The sequence below is a fragment of the Melitaea cinxia genome, chromosome 8 (genome assembly GCF_905220565.1).
Source record: "Melitaea cinxia chromosome 8, ilMelCinx1.1, whole genome shotgun sequence".
NCBI lineage: Eukaryota > Metazoa > Arthropoda > Insecta > Lepidoptera > Nymphalidae > Melitaea > Melitaea cinxia.
The window spans coordinates 8,764,769-8,770,861 of record NC_059401.1 but is presented as its reverse complement, the minus strand read 5'-3'; positions in this window follow the sequence as shown (position 1 = coordinate 8,770,861).

The following is a 6,093-nucleotide window of genomic DNA, read 5'->3' as shown; positions in this document are numbered from 1 at the left end:
AACCGGAATACCCTTTACAAGACCCATTCTAGTTATATTGTAAGTCGGTACAGAAGCATTGAACTTACACATTCCTAATATGGGATTTTTTAAGAAATCATTTGCAGTTTGAGCTGAAATAAATTCAACAGAAATCTTGTTTCTGCCTACATTTTTAACGCCGTCTTTCACAACCGAGCCAATTTTGTGTGTGTGTAAAAATTGGCCGAATTTCAAAGCGCGAATAGTAGTTCCTGAGGCTGGGTCTGGGGTTTCACGGGCAACATGGACAATGAAGGGACCTTTGTCGTCATCAGAGTAACTCTTAGGGCCTTCGGAAAAGGATGGGTGTGTGTAAAGAGATTGTATTGACGGGCTAGCCGTGGATGGATGTACAATAATTTTTTTAGAAGAGGAGTCGCTGGAAGAGTCAATAGCTGGGCGTTTTCTCATATTTTGATGAGAGGAAGAGGATTCAGATGTATTTCGATCGTCAGTAGAACCACCCGTATCTGGCGGGTCTGGAGGACGATCGAGATCCATTTTTAAAATCAAATATATACACTAAACTTACAATACAATTATAATAAAACACTTACCTACAATAACAATGTTAGTTTAACCACTAATCCCACAATAATCTACTATTTACACTGTAAACAATAAGAAATAAGACACCAAGATCACTAAAACACGTGTGTTGACCACAGCTAACGCCAGAATCGAATGAAAGATAACATGACAATTTGACATTGACAGTTGTTTTTTTTTAAATTCCCTCCACGTTTTGATGAATGCCAACCTTGACCCACCTAATATCTATGTTGTTGTTGTTTTAAAATTTATCCCCAATAGGGAAAGGCAAAGGACTATAATCCATACAGCCTAGTCTGAATTTGTAAGTTTCGTTCTGATATATCAAAAGGCCGGAGCCAAGTCTGAAGTAACTTTATTGTTCTTCTGATTCGATGACTGGTAGAGTAAGGCCGAAACCAAGTCTGAAATTTCATATTTTCGTCTACTCTTCTTTGTCTATAAGTGATAGGCGAGGTCGAAACCAAGTCTGTAATAGGCCGAAGCCTGAAATATCAAAATAAAATTTCACATCCGATGAATGAAGGTCCTGATCCTGTTTCAAATATCATTGATAGTATTGCAAATAAATTCAAATATACTAGTATAGTTATCCAAATTAGTCAATAAATCTTGTGTATTGCGCGGGACATTTTTTGGTCCAGAAGTTGATAACAAGTTGGCTATAAATAAGAGGCGTTCCAGATTAAAAGCGGAGCATTCAAAAAATATGTGATCTAAAGACTGTGTAGAGTTGTTGGTGCAATGTGGGCAAACGGGCGATGAGATGATACGCATACGATTCAAATGTGCATTAAATCTGCAATGTCCAAATCTCAAGCGGCATAGTATTGTATAATATTTTCTGCTTCTATGTTGATGCGATTTAGTAAACCAAGGACTTTTTCCAATATCTTGATTTATCTGAGCATACCAAGATCCTTTTCTTAACAAGGTTTGTCGCCAAAGATCACGCCAATCAGATAGGATTTTTGATTTAATAGCAACTAATAGATCAGTGTATGGTACGGCAACATTCTCATCAACAGGGCTGCCGCTGTCACTGTCAACAATTGAACGTGCCAGAAAGTCCACATGTTCATTTCCCCTTACTCCTATATGTGAAGGTGTCCACAATAATTTGATGTTGTAGTTTCTTCTGGATAGTTGATAAAGGAGATGTCTTATTTCTAAAATGATGAAGTTTGTATTAGCACTGAATTGATAATTATCTAAAGCCTTTAGAACGCTCATACTGTCAGTAATGATCAGCCAATATTGATTAGTTTGTTTTTTAATGAATTCTAGGGCAGCAGTAATTGCTAGAGCTTCAGCTGTAAATATTGATATCTCCTTTTTCAATCTGACGCCTTGGCCAAACTTCAGATGAGGTACATAATAGGCCATGGAAACATTTATATCATTTTTTGATCCATCTGTGTAAACTTGTTTGAACTTATCAGAGTATTGTGCTATGAGGTTGTAAACTTCCTGGCGCTCTTTTAGCTTATGGTCAATAATAATATCGATTTGATTAATAAGACAGTCAAACTCCTTTTCGTAACACATCCAATTGCTAGAACTGTGTATTTTGTGTTGGTTATTTAGATTTAACATGAATGAATATTCGAAGAGAATAAATGGGTTATTAGAAGTTAATGGAGCATTTACAGGATATTTACTATGTAAGTAATTAAGCTTTTTAATTAGAGGATGATTACTAATGGAAAACAGTTTTAGCAAAAAACAGTATTTCAAATATTTAAATCTAAGGTGTAAAGGGGAAATGTTGCACTCGACCTGTAACGAATTAATTGGGGTTGTTTTCATGGCGCCAGTGATAAGTCTCAGGCTGTGATTTTGAATAATATTTAATTTGTTAACCAACTTGTCATTAGCAGAAAAACATAGAAATCCATATTCAAAATGACTGCGTACAAGAGATTTATATAGGGTAAGAAGGATTTTTGGATCAGAACCCCAATATGTTTTTGCAAGAGACTTTAAAATATTAAGAGCCTTAAGAGCTCTATCAACTATGTGGTCTACATATTTGTTCCATGATAAGTTATTCATGAATATAACACCTAAAAATTTAACTTCATTTGTGATAAGAAGAGATATATTATTATAGTTTATTTTAATTCTTTCAGACCCTACTTTATTAAAAACTATGACTTTAGACTTTTCAAAGCTAATGTCCAATGCAAGATAATTAAAATAAGAATTTAATTTAACTAAAGCTTCGTTTAACTTAAGATTTAGGGTAGTTATATTATTACTAGAACAATAGACTACCAAATCATCAGCAAACTGTAAATTGTATATATGAGAGCCTAGAAGTAAGTTTAATCTATGTATATAAAGTGTGAAAATCAATGGACTCAAAATGCTACCTTGACATGTACCTTTATGAGAAAGCCTTGGACCAATAAGTCTATTATTATACTTAACAAATACCTTCCTACTGTGCAAAAAATTAAAAATCCATTGTATAACTTTTACAGGTAAACCAATCGCAGCTAATTCCGTGGATAGAATATGATGGTTAACATTATTAAAGGCTCCAACTACATCGAAGAAAACTCCAGCGAGAGCTTGCTTTGATTGTATAGCATTATAAATATCAAGATGTAAGTGAGCAATGCTCTCCCTTGAAGACCTGCCTCTTCTAAAACCAAACTGATTAGAAGGTAAAATATGATTAGACTCTATGAAATGTTCCAATCTTTGTTTTAAAAGTTGTTCAAATATTTTTCCCATGCAAGAAGTCAATGCTATAGGTCTATATGAATCAAAGTTAAACTTGTCCTTGTTGGGTTTTAAGATAGGTACTAAACAATCAACCTTCCAATCCATAGGAATAAGATTATGCTCCCAAAGAAGATTCAGGATATTTAATAAAATTAGTTTAGATTGAGAAGACAGGTGTTTAAGCATTTTATATGAAATGTAGTCAAGGCCAGGTGTAGAGTCTTTTCTGGATGAAATAGCAGAATTTAATTCGACAATGGTAAAAGATTTTATAATAAAATTTTGATTAGGAAGAATATGGCAGAAAGAATTAAGATTAAAGGCTGGCTCTACAGTATCTGGAGTATATTTTTTGAGAAAATCAAAGATCCAAGAATAGTCAGAGTTGTTATGGGAAGGTGGAAAATAGCTTTTGTTAAATTTTCGCATATACGTCCAAATGACTGATATAGGAGTCGATCTGTTAAATTGTTCACAAAGTTTTATCCAACTGTTTCTTCTCTCATTTCTGATAATATATTTTTTGGTGGCTTGTAGTCTTTTAAAATTAATGTAATTAGCCTCAGTGGGATCAGATTTAAAAGTCAAATAAGCGTTTTTGCTATTTAATACGGCTTTGGTGCAATTGAAATTCCACCAAGGAAGAAGTTTTTTTTTTTTATTTAAGTTAGAAGGAGAGCATGAAGATAAAGCTGTATTAACCAAAGAGTGCTTAGAAATAGAAGATGATTTCCACAGTGCTGAGTGTAAAATATCTGTAAATTTTGTGTAGTTATGAAGGGGGTCTTGTGTATCAAGAGAAAATTCAGTGAGCAATAGTTGGACATTTAAATTATAAATGTTCCAATCAACGTTGTTCAGGTTAGGGAAGCAGGGTAGTGAGCTACTATTGGGAATAGGAGTGGCATTGTAATGATTGTTATTAAGTAAAATTTTTGTGATTACAGGAAAGTGGTAGCTGCCTAAGGGATCGTCATGTACTGACCAGTCACACTCTAGAGCCAATGAAGGTGATACTATGGTTAAGTCAAGAGCATTCTGTCTCCATATGTGCGAACCAACAGTGGTCATACTTCCGTCATTAAGTATAACCAAATTATTGTTATTGATAGACTCTAAAATGTCTTTGCCTCGACAATTAGAAGTAGAACAGCCCCAGGCTGAGTTTAGGCCATTAAAATCTCCTGCTAGGAAGATTGGTTCTGGTAAACTTTTAATTAACCTGTCTAGTTTAGATTTAGAAAAAGCAGGATTGCAATTAGTTGGACTGTAAAAGCTTATGATAGTAAGTTCTTTGTTGCTAGAGTATTTTATACGAACAACAACATTTTGAATGGAGTCATCATAAAAAGTATCAATTTTAGAATAAGAAATAGAGCTATGTATTAATATGGCTACGCCATTGTGGGTGTTTCCTGAATCAAGACGAATTACATTGTAATGACGTATCTTAAATTTTTGACAAGGCTTTAACCAAGTCTCACAAATTAACGCAATGTGAATATTTTTGTCCAAAAGGAAATAATTAAAAATATGTTGATTGTGTAGAATACTCTGAGCATTCCATTGCACAATATTTAAAGTATCCATAAAGTACAAATTATTTATTAGTAACCTTTTTTAATGTATCTTGCAGGACATTTTTAATATTTTGGGAAGAGATAGGTATTTCATTATTTTTGTTTAGTGTTATAAGTTTTACTAAAGCTTCTGTAATAGATTTGAGTATTATTTCGGAATTTAAAAGAGATAAGAACTGATCAGTTTTGTTTAATGATGGAAAGTGAGAGCTGTTTAAAACATCAACAAAGCTTTTTTTCTGAAATTTATCTCTGTTAAGCTGGATTTTTTCTTTTTTAACAGGGCATGCAGGGGATATGGCAATGTGATTGCCAGAGCAGTGACAGCAACTGGCTGCAGTATAAGGAGTCTGACAATCTTTAAAATTGTGACCTTCGCCACAAATGCTGCATCTTTGTGAATTTTTACAGAATTTTGCAATATGACCATACCTTAAACACTTTAGACACTGCTTTACTGGCGGGATGTACTGCCGTACTTCGAACCGCCAGCTGTTGAGGTCCACACTATCTGGTAAATTGGGACAGGAAAAGGTTATAGAAATTGTTTTTGTGGGGATTAATTTTATTTCTCCATTTTCTCTTACACGTCGCATAAATCTTCGTATAGATATAATATTTTTCGTGCTAGTTAGAGCTGAATATATTTCTTTATTGGATAATTCTATAGGCACATGAGAAATTACCCCAGTGACCTCTGTTGCGGCAGCCGGAAGGGAAGCTTTAAGTTTGTACCCATCAAGATATTTTTTGTTGCCTAAGACCGCATTAGCAAAAGCAGGTCTATCAAAGATAACTCCAACTTTACTTTTATTAATGCGTTTTAGTTGTTTCACGCCTTTATTATATTTTTTTATGCTATTAGCGAGTGTCATCATGTCTCTTGTTCCGATTGGCTTGTCAGCCTCTGTACTCTCCAGGAATACAATATAGTCAAAATTACCCCCGTTCTCAGGGTAGTGCCGCACGTAATCGGCTACCCGAAACGGGGCATACCTTTCGGCGTCTGTTAGCTCAACAGATTTTATGGACTCGGAGTCGGAGCTCAACGAGTCGTCCTCAGCGTTACCTTCCTCCTTCTTTTTCCTTTTCTTACTTCTCCCCATCTCTTGATTAATTTATAAGTATTTATTTATAAAAAACTCCAGTGAATGAATTATAAAATTAATAAAATATTTTTGAAAAAAAAAAAGACCGCCTTTTCACT